The sequence below is a fragment of the Phyllobates terribilis genome, unplaced genomic scaffold (genome assembly GCF_046119375.1).
Source record: "Phyllobates terribilis strain yellow unplaced genomic scaffold, ASM4611937v1 Scaffold_8__6_contigs__length_399053987, whole genome shotgun sequence".
In the NCBI taxonomy this organism is placed as follows: domain Eukaryota; kingdom Metazoa; phylum Chordata; class Amphibia; order Anura; family Dendrobatidae; genus Phyllobates; species Phyllobates terribilis.
In genome coordinates, this window is record NW_027362768.1 from 102,810,432 (window position 1) to 102,827,594 (window position 17,163).

Sequence of the window (17,163 nt, forward strand, 5' to 3'; positions counted from 1 at the left end):
CACCTTTAATTCCTCCTGTACCTACATCACATACTTCCTTTCACTCATGAAGCTATAAAGCAAGGGTAGGGAACCTCGGGCCATTTACCACCCTTGATGACCTTTTATCCGCCCCCACCCCAGGCAGATTCCAGGGACCGCAGAGCTTGGGTCTGAAGTTGTATTTTGCTGGCTGTCGACTCATTAATTTCTTCTTGCTGCAGGAGCACGAACACGCAGTGTTTACTACTGCTCGCTAAGGTGCGTGCAGTGAAATATGTCCTGACACCAGTGCCAGCGTCAGGGCGTACGGGGAAGTTAGGGCACAATTTGTGTCCCCTGATGGATAGTAGAAATATACAAATGACCCGTGCCAGAAAAAAGGTTTCCTGCCATAAAGGGAGAGAGCGCTGTACAGTTGGGCAGGATAGCTAGTCCAAATAAATTCTACAAATGAGCTTGTCAAGTGGTGAAGCATGTCACTGCTCTTGTGGGTCTCCCGGAGGGGACAGCAGTAAGATCAGTTGGCTTTTGGGGTTGTAAGCCTTCCCTAGCGGCAAGCTGGGTTTTCTAGTGCGTCTGTTCTTGGTCTGCTGGTTCTTTTACTGGTTTTCTCCTTTCCCTCATGACGGCACCACGGAGAGAAGGGGATCCGCCCTTCAAGGACAGGAAACCTACAGAAAAAAGGGTGGTACCTCTCTCCCGCATCAGTTGGTTTCCTGTCCTTGATGGGATCCTACGGTTCCTGAGGAGGCATACCTGCGGGGTGCCAGAAGATGAACGTCGTGGGATACCAGGCCCGGTCAGTCCGATCCAGGCAGCTTGGGTTCCCTGCCTCGGCTGGTGCGGTGCCCTGATGCGCCACCGCTGGGGTCAGTGGGCCTCTAGGGTGTGTGTGGGGGGTCCAGACGAAGAGGACAGAGCCTGTCGGGGCCCGCTGAGGTGCTGTGCTGGACCCCCCTGGTTGCGGCAGGTGGGAGCGTGGCGCGGCCCGGCAGCATTCTTTTGTTCTTCTGGGTTTTACCGGGCGCCTCCCGAGTAACGCGGCGCCGCAATGCATGACTGGGTAGCCAGTCTGCGCCGGCGTCCTCCCGCAGGTGCGGGGGAGGAGGGGGCGCTGGGTCACCACAGGCACTATGGGAGGATCTCCCACTGCCTTAAAAGACAGCAGAGGATGCTAGAAGATGCTTCTTAAAGCTCTGGCATGCTGTCAGGAATAGGGGAAAAAAAAAAAATATATATATATATATATATATATATATATGTCCAATATAAACTTTTCGCTGTATTGGAAAAAAAAAAAACCTGAGTGACCACGAATTGCTGGAGGAGCAAGAGTTGCATCCTCAGTCGCCACCACCACCGCCAACCCAGCGAAAGAATAAGTCTGAAGAAACTGGGGACCAGGGCCGTAGCAGTGGAAGCGGGCGCTCCGGACGATCGTCGCAGCGCAGCAAAGACTCCACCTCAACGTCTTCCAGGAGGACTCCGCCTACAAAGATGGCTCCACCTCCTGAACCGGTACCCGCTCTTCCGTCTGGTTGGTAAGTGATCTTCGTGAAAGTCCACTTTGTAACTAGGGGCCCTCGCTCTCTCTTTTTGTCTCTTATTAGGGAAGAAAGTACGGGGAAATTAAAGAATAAGACCTGTGCACTTTGCACAGAAGCCCTACCCACTACTTGGGATAAGAGACTGTGCAGTTCCTGCATTGAGCAGGAACATTGAGCAGGGAGCATTGAGCATTGAGCAGGGTGATTAATGAGTGGAACAGGCTGCCACGAGAGGTGGTGAGTTTCCCTTCAATGGACGTCTTCAAACAGAGGCTGGACAGACATCTGTCTGAGATGATCTAGTGAATCCTGCTTTGAGCAGGGGGTTGGACCAGATGACCCAGGAGGTCCCTTCCAACTCTACCATTCTATGATTCTATGATTGAGCAAACTATATGCGAGGGAACCCCGAAATTTGCCTCTGAGCTTAGAGACCTAATTAAGTCACAAGTCGAAAATACCATTAAATCCTTCCAGGGGGGGGTAAAAGGTTAAAAAAAGCCAAAAACATATCCCCCGAGTCCCGATCTAGCAGTTCTGAAAATGGCGAAGAGTCGGACACATCCATCTCTTCATCTTCCTCTTCCTCGTCTACAGATAGAGGAGGACGGAGCTGCTTTCCTATCGAGGAAACAGCCTCATTAAAGCAGTCAGGTCTACCATGGGGTTAGCAGATCCCCGACCCAAAAAATCTATCCAAGATATAATGTTCAGCGGTATAGATCAAAGAAAGAGGAGGTCCTTTCCACTAAATGAGCATGTCCTCTCTTTAATTAACCCTAGAACGCATGACCATAAAAATCTACACTTTCACATACCTGGGGCCTTTTAGGCCCGTGTGCAAATAACATGGAATAACGCAAACAAAAATGACAAACAACTATATACCTGAGGAATACCTAGAGTTTCAAAATTCTAACTAAAGTAATCTTGCAGAAAATAGAAAACAATTAACAGGGCGGGCCTGTGAGGCCCCAGGTATGCGTTCTAGGGTTAAAAAGGAGTAGAGTAAACCGGAGAGGAAGGGCTTCCTTTCGCCTAAACGAAAGTACCCGTTCGAGGACCCTGCATGTTCCTTTTGGGAGAAAGCTCCAAAATTGGACGTCACCATAGCCAAAGCCTCAAGGAAATACTCCCTTACCTTTGAGGACATGGGCGTCTTAAAAGACCCCATGGATAAGAAAGCAGACTCCTTTCTAAAGAGTTCCTGGGAAGCCGCTCGGGGGCCTAAAACCTGCAGTAGCAGCCACATGTACGGCCAGGTCATTATTGGTCTGGCTGGATCAGCTTGAAACACAACTAAGGCAGAAAACTTCTAGAGACACAATTCATGAATCTATCCCGGTGATGAAAGGGGCTGCGGCCTTCCTAGCTGACGCCTCGGCGGATTCCGTCAGATTAGGTGCTAGGGCGACACGCGGCCAGACGAGCCCTCTGGCTCAAATGTTGACCCGGGGATCTACAAACTAAATCAAGATTGTGCTCCATCCCCTGTGAAGAGAGTTTCTATTTGGGTCTGCTCTTGATGACATCTTAGAAAAAGCAGGGGAAAATAAGCGTTTCCTTATCCTGTCTAACAGTGCTTACAGAAAACCTTTTCGGAGTAAGAGATTTATCTGTAAAAAAACCCCTAAAGAGCAGGATAGGTGGGAAGACAGGAGAAGTAAGACCAAAGGGTTCCTATTTAATAAACCCCCCAACGATGGCAGAAAGACCTCCCAAAGAAGATTTGCCCCGGGTGGGGGGGGAGGCTTTCTCCTGGCCTGGGAGTTAATATCCAACAGCTCATGGATTCTGAGCCTAATACAATCAGGCCTGAAACTCCAGTTCCTCACATTCCCTTAACAAAACTTTGTCGTGACCCCCGAAAGGTCCTCAAGCGAGGAGCAGCTGGCCTTGGAGCAGGAAATCCAGGGACTGTTAGGGAAGACAGTCCTTCAGGAAATCCCGGGGGAGGAGGAAGGAAAGGGATTCTATTCTCCGTTGTTCCTGAGGAAAAAGCCAGATGGGACATACAGGACGATTGTAAATCTAAAAAAGCTAAACAAACTTAAAGGTGGAAGCCTTCAAAATGGAAACAATAAAATCATCAGTAAAAATGCTGTTTCCCGATTGTTTTATGGCCGTCCTGGATTTAAAAGACGCTTATTATCACGTCCCGATACACAGAGACTACCGGAAATTCCTCAGAGTAGCAGTTCCTATGGGTGGAGTGGTCAGACACTATCAATATACGGCCCTCCCATTCGGCATCGCCATAGCCCCAAGGGTTTTCACCAAGATTGTTGCAGAGGTAATGTCTCATCTAAGGGAACAGAATACCCTGAGCGTCCCATACCTAGACGACTTCCTGCTAATAGGCAGCTCCTTCCTAGACTGCAAATCCCATCTGGGAAATGTCATGGATTCTTTGACTCGCTTAGGATGGCTTTTGAATCTGGAGAAATCCAAAATAGTACCATGCCAGATACAGGAATACCTTGGCATCGTGCTGGATTCAAAAAGACAGGAGTGTTGTCTCCCCGCAGAGAAAATTCGCAAAATCATAGGCCAGATGTCAAGGGCAAAGTCCCACCCATCCATGTCCCTACGGAAAGCCATGTCCCTTCTAGGTTCCCTGACAGCTTGTTTCCCGGCCATCCAATGGGCTCAAATACATACCAGGACCCTACAGTGGGAAATTCTAGAGGCAGAAAAATCCCTAAAAGGACATTTAGAAGGGCAGCTAACGCTATCTGCAGAAACTACACTTTCCCTAGAGTGGTGGGGGAACATAGACAATCTAGGCCGGGGGATTCCTTGGACTATCTCGACACCTCAAATCCTGACCACAGATGCAAGTCCTGGGGGCTGGGGGGCTCACCTCAACAACCTTGTAGCTCAGGGGGTCTGGACAGAGCGCCTAAAACTAATGCCCTCAAACATGAAGGAGCTCCTAGCGGTAGAGCGGGCACTCCGGGAATTCATGCATACACTACAAGGACATCACGTGAGGGTCTTTTCAGACAACTGAGTAATAGTGGCTTACCTGAACCACCAGGGGGGTACACGGTCCCATTCCCTAATGCAGACGACAGAGGTCATCTTTCGCTTAGCCGAGGAGAACTTACAATCCCTATTCGCTCTACACATAAAAGGGATAGAAAATCGCACCGCAGACTTTGAGTCGGAGAGAGCTGAAGGAGGGCGAGTGGAAATTAAGTCAGTCAGTTTTTCGGCAGATTGTACAAATGTGGGGCCGGCCCTCCATAGATCTGTTCGCCAACAATCGGAACAAGAAAACACTCTTTTTGCTCCCTAGATCCCAAAGGGAACCCCGTAGCCGTGGATGCCTTCATGATCCCATGGAATTACCCTCTAGCTTACGCTTTTCCTCCGACCTCTCTGATTCCAGCTATTTTGAGGAAAATCAGAGAAGAGAAAGCGAGGGTAATCCTGATAGCCCCCTTTTGGCCAAAGAGGGCATGGTTTTCATGGCTGAGGAGCTTATCAATCTCCAACCCATGGGTTCTTCCGGAGCTTCTGGACCTTCTTTCTCAGGGTCCGGTTCTCCATCCTCGGGCTTCAAGCTTACACTTGACAGCCTGGAATTTGAGAGGGCTCTTCTGAAAGACAAAGGTTTCTCCCCAAATCTTATCACCACACTACTTCAAAGTAGAAAACCGGTGACCACCAAACTGTACGGGAAAACCTGGAAGAAATTCCTTTCAGGTTGGATGGGGAGGTTCCATTGACAGCTATCCTGGAATTTTTACAGAGGGGTTTAGAGCAGGGTCTGGCCACAAGTACCTTGAAAGTTCAAGTCGCGGCCCTGGGAGCGCTCTATAATTTTGACCTAGCTAGGGATAGATCGGTATCTAGTTTTATTAAAGCATCAGCTAGATCCCGACCCATCCCATCCCGAAATACTACACCCTGGGATTTAAACTTGGTCCTTTCAGCTTTAATGGAGGCCCCTTTTGAACCCCTGTCGGAAGCATCCCTAAGAATTCTGTCCCTAAAAACAGCACTCTTGGTAGCTCTCACATCCGCACGTAGGGTTAGTGATATTCAGGCCCTATCGTCAGGCCCCCCCTTCACACAAATCTCGGAGGATAGGGTTACTCTGAGAACCGACCCTGCCTATCTACCAAAAGTGGCGTCAAGATTTCACAGGTCCCAGGAAATCGCCGTTCCTTCTTTCTGCCCTAACCCTAGGAACACGAAAGAGAAGGTCTTGCATACACTAGACGTCAGAAGGTGCCTAATCCGATATCTAGAGGCGACACAAGAGTGTAGGCAGGATAGTTCTCTCTTTGTTTGCTTTCAGGGCCCTCGTAAGGGGAAAAATGTCTCTAAGGGCACGCTGGCCAGATGGATAAGGGAGGCCATCACACTATCGTACTCCTCACATGGAGAAGCTGCCCCGGAGAAACTGAAGGCCCACTCAACAAGAGCAGTGGCAGCCTCCTGGGCGGAGAAGGCCGGTGCTACGATAGAGCAGATATGTAGAGCGGCAACCTGGTCTTCCCCCACTACCTGCTAGACTTGACCTCTTCTTCGGACCTTACTTTCGTGAGAAGGGTTCTGGAAGCTGTGGTCCCCCCTAATGAGTCACTTCTCTGTAATTCTCTCCGTGGTGCCGTCATGGGGGAAGGAGAAAGACGTAGTTACTTACCGGTAACGGGATTTCTCAGAGCCCATGATGGCACCCGTACATTCCCTCCCTTCACGTGTGGGTGCGCACACTTGTTAGTTACCTGTTGTAGCCACGTGGTGACTCTGACCAGAGTTCTTAGATTGTAAAATTTCGTGTTACTAACCTGGTTGGCCTCTCATGCTCTGTAAACAACTGATGCCGGAGAGAGGTACCGCCCTTTTATCTGTAGGTTTCCTGTCCTTGAAGGACGGATCCCCTCTCTCCGTGGTGCCGTCATGGGCTCTGAGAAATCCCGTTACCGGTAAGTAACTACGTCTTTCAGTTTGAAAGCACCTATGACAGAAGCATGGACACATGCACCTGATAGGTGGGGGTTGGTGTATTAGCAGTCTTGGACAGCATAATATAATAATTTTTATTTATATAGTGCCAACATATTCTGCAGCACTTTACAATACAGTTTAGTGAAATGTTTGTGTGCCGTGACAGTACCATTTTTAGGACAGAAGAAGTCTGCTGGGACAGACATTCAGGGACCTACATAGTACTTGCCCTATAATGGGTTTTTTGTGTTTTTTTTTTTTCTTCACTTCCTCCTCCCTCCTTTCCACACCCTACCCCTCTGACAGCATTACCGGAGATATGTGTCCGAGTGTGTCACGTGTGGCAACCGTGTGCCGCATCAGGATCACGGACGGCGCCTCGGAATCAGTGCTACAGTTGGGGCTGTTCCCAGGCGTCGGGTGCTGAACACTGCCCTCAGCATGGTTCCCTGCCGGTGCTGCGATCAGCTCCAGCTGGGACAATGATGAAGGTAGTAGTAGTCTGCTCCTGCAGTGTCCCCACCTGTAAAATTAAAATAAATCCATATACTCTCCTAGGTTACCGCCGCTGTAATCCATGCGACCACTGCTGCAGGGGAGAATAAGCCTCTCAGGAGCAGTGTCCTGTCACTCACTGAGCGCAGCTCCGGAGCCGCTCATTCTCCCCAGCAGCTGCGGTCGCATGGATTACAGCGGCGGACACCTAGGAGAGGTGAGTATATGGATTTTATTCTTAATTTTACAGGTGGGGACACTGCGGGAGCAGACACTACTACCCTCATCACTGTCCCTGCTGGTGCTGATCGCGATAAGGGCAGCATTCAGTACCCGATTCTTGAGAATAGCTATAACTGTCCTGCTGATTCCCAGGCCCCGGTACGTGTCTCACACGGATGTAATCCATGTGGTAAGTTTTGCGGACCGTGTATCTGCAAAAAAACAGACTTGTCTCCACGTCCATTATTCCTCCTCTCCCTGAAGGAAAATAGAGCAGCGTTTTAAATAAAATCTCTTCTAAATTAGGATAGAGGAACACAGAGATCCTTATCTTCCTCACGGATAAAGCCTAGAAAATACCCGTCATGACTCATAAACTTCCGGACTCGTATAAAAAACAGTTTTGCTCAGATTGCATAGAAAAAGTCCTCAAAGACGAACAATCATCATTCTTAACGGATATGCGCTCCATAATAAGAGAGGAGGTCCAGAATACGGTCTCAAGCTTTATGCCCCCAGATACCGCAGTTACCCCAAATGACATAGTCCTCATCCCGCTACAAGAGAGCTAGGTGGGAGATGGAGGAGTAATCTGGGAAGGCAGCGTATTCTCCTTCCCCTCCAGATCCTGATCAGAGTCAAAACGCATTACTCAGCTACAATCAGAAGAAAGGAAAAAGTATCTGTTTTCTTCTCAGAATGTTGATGACTTACTAAAAGCAGCAAGAAATACTATGAAGTTAGAGGACACGCAGGTCTCACACTCCATACAGGACGAAATGTTCGGGGGCCTAAGAACACAGGAATAGAGTGTTTCCGATAAATGAACGTATTAAAGCTATGATCCTGGAGGAATGGGAAGACTCAGAAGGGACTGATCATTCCCAGATACTTAAAGGCCCATCTTCCATTTGACCCGGAGGAGATCGTAATTTGGGAGGAAATTCCAAAGGTAGACATCCTTATTGCTAAAGTGGCAAGAAAAACATCAATACCCTTTGAGGATTCTTCCTGCCTCCGGGACGCTATGGATAGGAAAGCAGAAGGTTTGCTTACGAGGAACTGGGAATCATCTGCAGCAATCATCAAAGCTAATATAGCCGCTACTTCGATTGCTAGGTCAATGCGCCTCTGGATAGATGAGTTCACGGCCCAGCTTAAATCTATTATACCTAGAGAGGTTATGTTAGATACCCTTCCCATGTTAAAATCAGCAACTCAATTTATGACAGATGCCTCAGCCGAATCCGTGAGGTTCGCCGCCAGAAGCAGTGTGCTATCTGGCTTAAAATGTGGTCACGAGACAGCCACTCTAAAAGTAAGCTCTGCTCCATCCCATTCTCGGGCACACGTCTTTGCTCCAGTTTTAGACGAGATCCTGGAAAGGGCCTCGGATAAGTAAAGGAGTTTCCCAGAGAATAAATCAAAAAGGTACCAGCCCTTTCGTAAACCCTGGCAGTCCCCCAGGCAGGATTACAGGAGAAAGGGTAAATAAGGCAGGTGGAGTTACCCTAAGGGAGGTAAGGGTAGATCCACCCAGTTTTCCTCCAGTACATCAGGAAGACCCTGATGCCAAATCAGTTGGTGGGAGGCTTCAGTTTTTCTTGGAGGGTTGACGGTCCATAACAACCAGTGGATTTTACGAACCATAGGGGAAGGTTACAAAATAGATTATTCCCATGCTCCCCCACAGCATTATCTGCTCACCCGTCCACAATCTCTCCGTTTCAGAAAGGCGTTGTCGGGACATAACAGACCTTGTAGAGCTAGAGGCAGTCAGACCAGTTCCCCCTTCAAAAATAGGACACCGTCACTATTCCTCCCTCTTCTCTGTTCAAAAACCCTCGGTCAAATATCGTACCATTATAAACTTAAAACCTCTAAATCAGTGGGTGAAGTTCAGGAGGTTCAAAATGGAGACAGTAAGATCCAGCATTCCATTAATATGGAGAGACTCGGTAATGTGCACCTTGGACTTAAAGGATGCATATTACCATGTACCCATTCATCCCAGCCACCAACTGTTCCTGAGGTTTGCTCTGGCAAGACACAAAATAATCCACCATCTTCAATTAACTTGCTTACCATTCGGTCTGTCCTCGGCTCCTCGTATTTTCACAAAGCTAATGACAGAAGTAGCGTCCTTCCTAAGAAAAAAACGGTACGATCATAATCCCATACCTGGACGATATCCTCCTTGTAGCCGATTCAACTACTCTTCTGGTTCAGCAACAGGACCAGACTATCAGAGCCCTAGAGATCTTAGGGTGGTGTGTTAACTGGGAAAAGTCAGACCTCCAACCCGACTCCAAAAAGGTGTTCCTGGGGGTTCTCCTCGACTCACATTGTCAAATTTATTCTCTTCCCCTTACAAAAGAGGAAGATATCAGAACAAGAATCTAGAATTTCCAGAGGAGGAACTCAATATCAATCAGATACGCCATGAGCATCTTAGGCTTAATGACGTCCTATATTTCAGTTGTACGGTGGGCTCAGGCTCACTCGAGACCACTACGAAAAGCAATCCTATCAATCTGGAATAGACAATCGTCTGGTCTAAACAAAAAGATGAGGGTATCTGCAGACCTAAAGACTTCCCTGTCATGGTGGACATCCCTGACAATTCTAAAAAGGGGAGTAACATGAATCCTTTCTACCTTCATTCTGATTACTACAGATGCCAGACAGACAGGCTGGGGTGCAGATGTAGAAGGCCGATATCTTCGGGACACATAGTCTCCCGAGATGAAGAAAAGATCGTCCAATTACAGAGAGCTAAGAGCAGTCTGGAAATCTCTCCGGCATTCCCAGGATCTAATCAATGGATGTCGCGTAAAAATTTTCTCGGACAACAAGACAGCTGTCTCCTTCCTGCTCCGACAAGGAGGCCCGAAGGGCAGTTTCCTACAGGCCTTAGCGGAGCAGATCTTCCAATGAGAATAGCGGAATGTTCTTTCCATTTCAGCAGTTCATCTCAGAGGTTCTGAAAATAAAATAGAGAAAAAATCTGGTCCTTCGAATGGGAACTAAACCCAGAAGTCTTCCAGCTGATAGTCCAGAGGTGGGGTATACCCAACATAGACTTATTCGCAACTAGTAAAAATGCGAAACTACGGAAGTTCTTCTCCATGAACCCAAAGGACAACCCAGCAGGGTTGGACACTTTATCTCAGCCTTGGGGAACAGTTCTCATTTATGCATTTCCGCCAATTCCTCTCATCCCAAGAGTTCTGAGGAAGGTCCAGGAAGATCTTGAAACTATGATCTTAGTGGCCCCCTACTGGCCTGAAGAGGAGATTGCTCCCTTTGTTACACCACATGTCTTTGGAGCATCCATTCAGTCTTTCAGGCAGACAGGATCTGCTATTCCAGGGTCCCCTGTTTCATCAAGACGTCCAGTTTCTACAAATAACGGCATGGATCCTGAGAGGCAGACCCTAAGTTCCAAATGTCTCTCGGATCAAATAATAACAACAGTGCAGGCTAGTGGAAAACCACTAACCTCAGCCATATATTCCAGGGTTTGGAAACAGTTTTGTGCTTACGCAGGAGAATCAGTCCTGGAAACTACCCATCCGGATATCTCTAGGGTCTTGGAGTTCCTCCAGCGCGGGTTCGAAAAGGGGTTAAGACCAAGCACATTAAAGGTACAGATCTCTGCGCTAAGTGCCTTCCTGGACTACTCCCTAGCAGACCACCTGTGGATATCAAGGTTCACTAGAGCAGTTACCTGCCTAAGACCCACTATCAGAGACCACGTTCCACCATGGAACCTAAATCTGGTGCTTGGCACCCTATGCAAGTCTCCCTTTGAGCCCCTAGAGCAGGCGGGTATTAGACTACTCTCTATGAAGGCAGCATTTCTAGTTGCAGTCACCACGGCGAAGCGAGTAGGAGAGATCCAGGCTTTATCAGTAATGGATCTGTATCTAATGATTCTAGCGGATCGGATAGTTTTCAGGCTAGATCCCTCTTTTCTCCCAAAGGTGGTATCCAGCACGAACTTAAATCATGAAATAATTTTGCCATCTTTTTGCTAGCTTCCAAAAAACATCAAGGAGAGATTGTTCCATACTCTGGATGTAAGAAGGTCGGTGGTCCACTACGTAGAAGTGACAGTGAAATGGAGACAAGACTCAAACCTGTTCCTACAGCATGCAGGGAGGAATAGAGGCAAAAAAGCCTATAAATCAACCTTAGCCAGAAGGATAACCACAGCCATAGCTCTGACATATGAGTTAGAAGGAAAATAACCTCCAATTAACATTAGAGCCCACTCCACTAGGGCAATTTCTGTATCCTGGGCCGAGAGAACTGGAGCATCTGTAGACCAAATTTGCAGGGCCGCTTCCTGGTCTAATATTATACACCTTCTGCAGACACTACAAGCTAGATGTAGTATTAGGTCAACAGTTAGCCTATGGATGGAAGGTCCTTCAGGCAGTAGTCCCACTCTGAAAAGCCATTTATTTGGTATTTCTCCTGTTGTGCTGTCATGAGGGACGACCTGGGAAATTAGGAGTTATTCCTACCGTTAATTATATTTCCAGGAGTCCATCATGACAGCACCATTATATTCCCTCCCCGAATCTTAATACTGATGTGAACTTAACATTGGTATAAATTTAATAAAATAGAGTTGCATCCATCCTGGTGTGGTGATTGGTTCAAACACTGAGGGTGAGGTGGAGAGGGGGATGGGGGGCTTTTCTGTCCCTAGAGGATAAGTAGGACTACCTCCTCCTGTCGTGCTGTCATGATGGACTCCTGGAAATATAATTAACGGTAGGAATAATTCCTAATTTTTCCATAGGCCCTGATCTCTATAAATATTAACTTGTAGATGCTGTTGGCCGAGGCAAACAGCACTACACCAAAGTATTGTTTATAATTGTATCGGGACCCTGAGTGCGGCATCTCCTTCACACGGATTTGTTTCTTATTCAGGGCCTCAATACAGTTGGAAAATTGGCAATTTTTGGCAAAACTCCTGGCACTGATTCCAGTGTTTGGGGTTAGGCTCCGGAATCCCTGATTGTTGGAGTTTGTCAGAGATCACTTGACATATGAAGCGCACAATTAGGGAAATGGTGGACTTCCCAACCAAAAACTCCAGATGCAGGACAGGAAAATAGGTCCCAGTTGCCAGAAACCTGTAGGACAAACAAAATATTACAGAATGTATCACAGATTGTTTACATTTTCACTAACTGACCACCGCACACTTCTGTGAGTAAAGACACACATCATCTATTAGTCACAAGGTTTTTGAACATTATCTTGTTTTCTTGGGGTGATTAGTGGCGCAATTGCTATGTGCGCTGATGGCAATTATATGGTGCCTAGTAAATACAATATAGTAGTGTTCAAAATAATAGCAGTCCAATATGACTAACCAGATTAATCACTGTTTTTTGGTATAAATAATAATAATAATCTTTTTATTTATATCGTACGGTATAAATTATATTACCACATGTCAAACAATATACCAGTTGATGCAGTAGATTCTAAGAAAACCACCAGACTCAGCATTCATGATCTGCATGTTTTTGAGTCTAATAACCATATATTCATAAGATACATTGTAAAAACAACTGTAACCAGAGTAAGGTCCCAAATATAGGAAAAGTGGAGATTTATGCTACTCCATAAAGCTAATATACATGCAAACACGAAAAACAGGAGTTTTTTGGCAAAAGTGTGGCAGAATATTTTATTAAACACTTAGGACAAATTACTTACAGCAAGGAACAACCCGGCACCAAAGTTGGGCAGCATACATAAGTATATTCATGCTGATACTCATAGAAGATAGAAATCTCAATGGAAAAAGTGCAGCAGTGCTTATTCCCAAGTGGGATAACTGTTTAAGTGCTACATACGACAATCATCGTCCATAAATAAATTCATTGTCTATGCAAAATAATATAACGGTCCATGTCAGCACATAAACACATAAAACCATTTGTTGAATCATAATATTGCACTCTTACCCATTGCTTAAAAGTAGCAGCCCAACAAGAAAAGATCCCCTTTTTAACGCGCGTTTCGCGTAGTGTATTTGACAGCTTCCTCGGGGGAATGCAGAAAAGGACCTTCCATGCATGTTTAAATGTGATCAGGACCTGCGGTCACATGGTCGCGATGGACCAATCATATCATGGTATATCGGCGCATGCGCACTGCGCCGTTCGCGTCAGCCGCACCACCCACAGCCATCAAGGCAGACCGCGCAGTCTGGCTCCCAGACAACACGCAGGTTCCATAAAGATGCCGGGGGCAAAGCGGGGACATCAGACAGCGCAGCATGCACGCGCACACCATTTGAGAGAAGTTTGTGATAAATATATATAGAGAGAGAGAGAGAGAGAGAGAGAGAGAGAGAACACAAAATATACATTCGTATTGATGACATTATTAGGTCCAATCCAAATGGTGTGAATTCATATGTTGAGAGATGATATTGATTCATACCGCATGATTATTAATAAAGCTATGGAAGAAAAAAAACTATATAAAAAGAGACAACAGACATTAGAAAATAAAAATATAATTAAAATTGGTTAAAAATACCAAAGGGTTACTATATATTCACAGAAATGGGGCGAAACTTAGAGCTTCATTGAGGCCATTAGGAGTCACAGTTCCCAGTTCTACTATCCATTTAGCCTCTTTTTGAGCTAAAAGTTTTTTTATGTTGCCTCCTCGAATACCACCATGGATGACTTCAATACCCTGCACCATAAAGGTTTTGGGGCTGCTACCATGATATTGCCTAAAATGGCGTGGTATAGTTTTTAGTAAAGAAACATCGGCCACTGTCCTTGCTGCACCAATGTCTCTCACATGCTCTCTAATCCTCACCTTTAATTCTCTAGATGTCAATCCAACGTATATTTTTCCACAGCCACAAGTTGCATAATATATCACATTTGAAGTCCCACATGAGATATATTAATTGATTTTATAGTGGCGACTTCCAGAGGAATTAGAGAACTCAATACTGCGAGAGACATTGGTGCATGCCACACAGTGACCACACGGGAAGCACCCCTTTATTGGTCCCCTTGACCCAAATGGATTAGGCTTAGGCGGAACATAATGACTTTTGACTAGAATATCTTTGATATTTTTACATCTTCTTGGGGTCATAAGAGGGGATGTCGAGATATGGGGAGCCAAAGAAGGTTCAGTCAATAAAACCGGCCAATGCCGTTGCAAGATAGTTCTCATAAGTGACCAATCCTGGTTATAAGTGGAAATGAATCTCGGTGGTCCAAAGTTTTCATTTGATTTTGTTGTAGAGCTCAACAACTTGTTACGTGGGGTAACCCTTGCTCTCCTGTACCCTTGTTTCACACATCGCTTACTATAGCCTCTCTCTACAAAGCGCAGGGTAAGGTCTATGGCCTGATCCTCAAATCTCGCCTCTGAGGAGCATATCCACTTCATCCTGAGGAATTGTCCAACTGGGACAGCCCTGACCATAGAAGCATTATGTGCTGAATCAGCATGTAATAGTGCATTCACTGATGTAGACTTACGGTAGACGTCAGTTTGAATATATCCCTGTTCATCCACCTCAAGTGAGATATCCAAAAAATATATATTTTTTGCACTATATTGAAAGGTCAGTTTAATATTGAAAGGGTTATCATTGAGTAGGTCCATGAATTGCTCCAGTTCATAGGCAGTACCCTGCCAGATAATAAAAAGGTCATCAATATATCGCAGCCAATACTGCACATGGTCAGTGGCCTGCGCCCCCGCATCACCAAACAAACACCTCTCCCAGTAACCCAGGAAAAGGTTTGCGTACGCGGGCGCACAGGCTGCCCCCATGGCAGTGCCGCGTTTCTGCAAATAAAAAACATCCTTAAAAACTAAAAAATGATGTGTTAATATGAACCGGAGCAACTCAAGGACCAAATCACCCAATTGGCTGTCCCAGTTTGAACTCTCCAGGAAGAAGCGGACAGCTCCGAGACCGTCCTCATGATCAATGCAAGTGTAGAGGGATTCTATATCCGCAGTGACCAATAACATATCTGATTCCACAAAGATCCCGTCCACCCTCCTTAGCACGTCCGTCGTGTCCTTCACAAAGGATGGTAACGTTTCCACCATAGGTTTCAAGTAGTAATCTATGAACTTACACACTGGTTCGCATAAGCCATCAATTCCTGACACGATCGGACGGCCAGGAGGGTCGACGGGATCCTTGTGGATTTTTGGAAGGATGTAGAAAGTTGGGACTTTTGGATATTTAGTCATTAGTCTCTCAAAAACTTGTTTTGTAATAATACCCTGATCTAAAGCCCCACAAAGTATGGAGTGCAGCTGAGCCAAAAAAGAAGCAAGAGGTGAGAAAGGTAGTTTTTCCTAGGTATTTCTGTCTCTCAATTGTCTGCGAGCCTCCTTTTCATATTTATTTATTGGCCAGATGACGATGTTTCCCCCGTTGTCCACAGCCTTGAAAACTAACTATTTATCCTGTTGGTTACATGTCAAATTCTTTCGTTTAGCAGCCAATCTAGTTTTATTATATTTGTAAACAGGGGTTTGATCATCATTTCCTTCCATATTTGTCTTAGTTTGAGCTTCATCCCCAGATGTAAGGGATACGACAGATCCCGACGTGGAGCGAGATCTGGATCCAGTATGATATATGGTGCGTGAGCGATTGGTATTCATTTTCCACTTATAAACCCGACCGGTCGCCTTGTCATTAAGATCTCTCTGAGACTTCTTTGTTTTGGTAGATACAATTTCTTTCTCCCATATCTGGAAATCATGGTCCAGTTCTTCACTGAGTTTCCTCAATGCATCAGTTGATAATTCCCTTTTTAGGATATCCTGTAATTCCTCTATCTCTTTTTCTAGATTGTTCAATGTAGTCTGATTAAAATGACATAATCATCTTTTTTTTGTTGGGCTGCTACTTTTAAGCAATGGGTAAGAGTGCAATATTATGATTCAACAAATGGTTTTATGTGTTTATGTGCTGACACGACCGTTACATTATTTTGCATAGACAATGAATTTATTTATGGACGATGATTGTCGTATGTAGCACTTAAACAGTTATCCCACTTGGGAATAAGCACTGCTGCACTTTTTCCATTGAGATTTCTATCTTCTATGAGTATCAGCATGAATATACTTATGTATGCTGCCCAACTTTGGTGCCGGGTTGTTCCTTGCTGTAAGTAATTTGTCCTAAGTGTTTAATAAAATATTCTGTCAAACTTTTGCCAAAAAACTCCTGTTTTTCGTGTTTGCATATATGTTTTTGAGTCTGTGTATTTGAATAATTAATTGAAAGGGGATGTGTTCAAAATAATAGCAGTGTGGAGTTCAATTAGTGAGGTCAATCAAAACCAGAGAGACGTGGAAGAAAACGGAAGACTACCATTTGAATGGATCAAAGAATATCCAGAATGGCAAAGGCTCAGCCAATGATCAGCTCCAGGATGATCAAAGACAGTCTCAAGTTACCTGTGAGTACTGTGACAGTTAGAAGACGCCTGTGTGAAGCTAATCTCTTAGCAAGAAGTTCCTGCAAAGTCCCACTGTTAAAAAAAGACATGTACTGAAGCGGATACAATTTGCCAAAGAACACATCACCTGACCTAAAGAGAAATGGAGAAAAATTTTGTGGACTGATGAAATAAAAATTGTTCTTTTTTGGCCCAATGGCCACATACAGTTCTTCAGACGACCCCCAAACTCTGCATTCAAGCCACAGTACACTCTGAAGACAATGAACAATGGTGGTGCAAGCATCATGATATAGGCATGTTTGTCTTACTATGGTGCTGTACCTATTTACTGCATACCAGGGATCATGGACCAGTTTGCATATATTAAAATACATGAAGAGGTCATGTTGCCTTACGCTGAAGAGGATATGCCCTTGAAATGGGTGTTTCAACAAGACAACGACCCTAAA